Genomic DNA, 4,508 nt, shown 5'->3' with positions numbered 1-4,508 from the left:
TCCTTCCGCCTCAGCCTTCCAAGTAACTGGAATTACAGGCGTGCGCTACCACGCCCGGCTAAATTTTTTATTTATTGTAGAGATGAGGTCTCGCCAAGTTGCCCATGCGGGTCTCGAACCCACTGGCTCAGGCAATTCACTCACCTTGGCCTCCCAAAGAGCGAGATTACAGGCTAAGCCACCGAGCCGGCCTAAATTCACCATTATTCCACAATTCTAATTCTTATGCTCATCATTTTTTCTTGTTCTATAACCAAGTTTTCCTACATTAAGTCAAGATTCCAATCTTACTTCTATTCAAACTGTAGAGAATTATCTTCTTAAAACACAGATCTGGATTAAGTTATTTACTGATTAAAAGTCATGTGTGTGCCTAGAAACAACAAAAGAAAACCCAAAATTCGTTGTACAGGGAGTAAGCTTCACTATTTGATTCTACCTTACCTTTACTATATTTGCAAGCCAAGACACACTACATGTCTTTTCCCAAAATCCATCCTATGCTTTCTATCTTCCATGACTTTGCTAAATTTGTAAAGACTACTTTGAAGACACTACCCTCAAAGTCCAAAATCACTATATCGGCCAACCTTTCCAGTTAAAATTATCTTACATCTTTCTCTATACACTCCACACCAATAATATAGATGAGTCTATCTTCTAATTATCTACATACCTATTTAACCCATAAGAAAGTAAACCAAGCCGGGCTCGGTGGCTCAGCCTGTAATCCCGCGCCTTTGGGAGGCTGAGGTGAGTGGATTGCCTGAGCCCGTGGGTTCGAGACCCACCTGGGCAACTTGGTGATACCTCATCTCTACAATAAATCAAAAAAATCAGCCAGGCATGGTAGAGCATGCCTGTAATGCCGGCTACTTGGAAGGCTGAGGCGAAAGGATCGCTGGAGCCCAGCAAGTCGAGGCTGCGGTGGCCGGGAGCAGCCACTGCACTCCAGTCTGGGTGGCAGAGTGAGACTCCAACTCAAAAAAAAAATAAAGTGGGCAAAAGACATGAATAGACACTTCTCAAAAGAAGATATATGGGCAGCCAACAGACACACAAAACAGTGCTCAGTCTCACTCATCATCGAGAGATGCAAATCAAAACCACATTGAAATACTACCTAACCCCAATAAGAATAGCCATCATTAATAAAACAGACAACAACAGATGCTGGCGAGGATGTGGAAATAAAGGAATGCTTCTGCACTGCTAGTGGGAATGCAAACTAGTGCAACCTCTTTGGAAGACAGTGTGGTGATTTTTGAAAGAACTAGAAATTGACCTTCCATATGACCCAGCAATTCCCCTATTGAGAATACACCTGGAGGAACTCAAATCATTCTACACGAATGTTTGTCGCAGCTCTATTCACAATAGCAAAAACATGTAACCAATCATGCTGCCCATTGAACCTGGACTGGATCAAAAAAATGTGGTACATATACACAATGGAATATTATGCAGGCATAAAGAAGGATAAACATATGGACTTCGCAGCAACTTGGATGGATTTAGAGTCAATCATACTTAGTGATCTATTCCAGAAACAAAGAACAGAGTACCATACGTTCTCACTCATAAGCGGACCTTGAACAATTATCATAATACTATAAAAAAGGGATTGGCAGTGGGAAACTGCCAGGGGAGGGAGGGTGGAATTGGCAGTTGAGGGAAACTGCTATGGGAGGGAGAGGCACACCTCATCAACGAGGGTACCTGCATAATCAATGTTTGCATACCTAACCCTGACTTGTACCCAACATCTCTAAAATTTAAAAAATTTTTTTAAAATTAATAAATAAAATTTAAAAATAAAATAAAAACATGCATTAAACCACATTCTCTTCTTCAGCAGTACTACTAGATGTTTTCCATAACATCATTATAACGTTACCCATAACACCATTTATTTGTCTACTAAATATTTGCTGAGTACCCATTATGTGCCAGCCTCTCCACAGGTACTGGAGACACAGTTGTTACAGATATAAAGTCTGCACTCACAGTGAATGGTCTAGCAAAAACTAGACCTTAAAAAATATATTAAAATATAATAAATACAGTTTTAAAAATATGAAAACATACACTGAGAATCAAGTCCAATGGGGGATACAGGGGCCTAGGAAATTTTCAAGGTTTCTATGAAGTATAGCTTGTCATCAGCCCAGGAATATACCACTGACTACCCTATAAAGGCTTAAGTCTGATTTGTTGATGAATTTCGAGGACTCAGTTCCCACAACAGACCATGGTCTCACCCACATGTGTTCATGTATATAGTCTCTTGTGTTTAAATGGCAGAACCTCTTACCCTTGACATATTCTTTTTAGCATCAAGTCGCCTTTGCAGAGGTCAAGTCTACCAGGCTACATTGTGGGCTCCTGTTTCACGTCAACACTCAAAGAAATGCTCTTCTAACCACCACTAGTTCATTTTCCCTCAACTGGAGGCCAACTTTTTTAGTACACTTTTACTTTCATTCATCTGTTTCCTCACACAAGCCCTAGGACATTACCTAGCACATAAGTGGTATTTTATAAACATAGGTCGAAAGCAAGAATGAGCAATATATCCTTTAATGTCTTGCTTAAAGTTTTATTAGTTTCTACCTCAAATCCACAATATCAACATGTATATAATATATGCATTTAGCCGGGCTCGGTGGCTCAGCCTGTAATCCTGCGCCTTTGGGAGGCTGAGGTGAGTGGACTGACTGAGCCCGCAGGTTCGAGACCCGCCTGGGCAGGCGAAACCTCATCTCTACAATAAATTTAAAAAATTAGCCGGGCGTGGTAGCGCGCACCTGTAGTTCCAGCTACTCAGAAGGCTGAGCGGAAGGATCGCCGGAGCCCAGCGGGTCGAGGCTGCGGAGGCCGGGAGCAGTCACTGCACTCCAGTCTGAGCGACAGAGTGAGACTCCAACTCAAAAAAATATATATATATGCATACACACACACATTTATAAAGCATAATACCTTAACACACAATTGGCAATATATTTCAGTTAACACCTGAGGTCCTACGCCTTTAAGGAAAACGCTCCCAAACCAAGTTATTCCCTTCTGCTCTCCACCACAACAGTCAGCAACTCAGATTTCTGTGACCAAATGTGGGGTTCCCCCCCCCATTACCAAGCAGCAGACACCAACCAGGTGTCCTCAATTCAATCCCAACACTATCTACCTGGAGATAGTGTCAGATCCCACAGGATAAGGGTTCGGTCCCACAAGACAGTCCCCCACCCCAGATGCCAGTTGCACATTCAGTTCTCTGAAACTTATGACCAAAGGATATCAAGTTGGGATTCCCTTAACCCTGTCCTGGGATTTAATTTGCAGGAGTAGCTCACAGAACTCAGGGAAACATTTACGTTTGCCAGTTTACTATAAAGGATATCGCAAACGATACAGATGAAGAGACGCATATGGAGACATATGGAGAAGAGGTTTGGAGCTTCCATGCCCTCCCTAGGTGAGCCACCCTCCAGGAACCTCCACATATCCAGCTAACCAGACGTTCTCCGAAACCAGTTCTTTTTGTTTTTGTTTTTGTTTTTTTAGTTGTTGTCTCACCCTATTGTGCAGGCTGGAGGGCAGTGGCATGATCACAGCCACTGTAGGCTTAAATTTCTAGGCTCAGGCGATCCCTCCACCTCAGCCTCCCAAGTAGCTGGGACTACAGGCATGTGCCAGCACACTCAGCTAATTTTTTCATTTTTGTAGGGACGAGGTCTTACCACATTGATTAGGTTGATCTCGAACTCTTAGGCTTACACAGTTGTCTCATCTCAGTCTTCCAAAGTGCTAGGATTACAGACTTGAGCAACCACCTGGGTATTTATGGAAGCTTCATGACCTTAGCATTTCTTCTCCCCAATATGTAGGGCAGGACCCACTTGGGGAGTGTCTTAAGACCCACAATTAGAAATATAGCAGAGATCAGAGTCCTGCCTTGGGGCAAGTGAAAGGAAGGCATGAGAAAGTCTAAGAGATTGTTTCTGAGGCCCGGCCCTGAGGCCTAACACACCCTACGCTGTAACAAAAGACTGTAACAAGAACTATGGGAGTTGCGACCCATGAATCACCAGGGAAAACCACTATATTTCATACCACCACACCTATATAACTGGCTTATGAGAACCTATTGCTAGGCTCCTATTCACCTAAGTAAAACAGGTACTAATTCATAATACTGATTTTTTTTTCCCATCTCTCCACAAAACATATTAGCTACTAACCATAATGAAGAAACCACTATTTTCTGATAGCTTCATTTTTGTTTAACAATTAATTCTAATTTGGAACCTCGGTCTTTACCCATATACATGGTATCTGAGTCTTTCATTTTTTTCAAGAAGGAACTTTTGGTATAAAACTGTTTTGTTTTGTTTTGTTTTTTGAGTTGGAGTCTCACTCTGTCGCCCAGATTGGAGTGCAGTAGCTGCTCCCGGCCACCGCAGCCTCGACCTGCTGGGCTCTGGCGATCCTTCCGCCTCAGCCTTCCA

At 42.7% G+C, this 4,508-nt stretch overlaps 1 protein-coding gene across 1 annotated transcript in view; it reads right to left on the bottom strand.

The window, feature by feature from the left end:
* The window catches only part of LOC103269434 (serine-rich coiled-coil domain-containing protein 2), a 36,073-nt gene that overhangs the window by 4,473 nt on the left and 27,092 nt on the right, over nucleotides 1-4,508 (bottom strand). The gene's annotated exons all lie outside the window — the stretch shown is intronic.

Source organism: Carlito syrichta, unplaced genomic scaffold (genome assembly GCF_000164805.1).
Source record: "Carlito syrichta isolate Samal-C Ts95f unplaced genomic scaffold, Tarsius_syrichta-2.0.1 Scaffold309262, whole genome shotgun sequence".
NCBI classification, from domain to species: Eukaryota; Metazoa; Chordata; class Mammalia; order Primates; family Tarsiidae; genus Carlito; species Carlito syrichta.
Note: the sequence above shows the minus strand (reverse complement) of the source record. Positions and strands in the feature narration are given on the sequence as shown.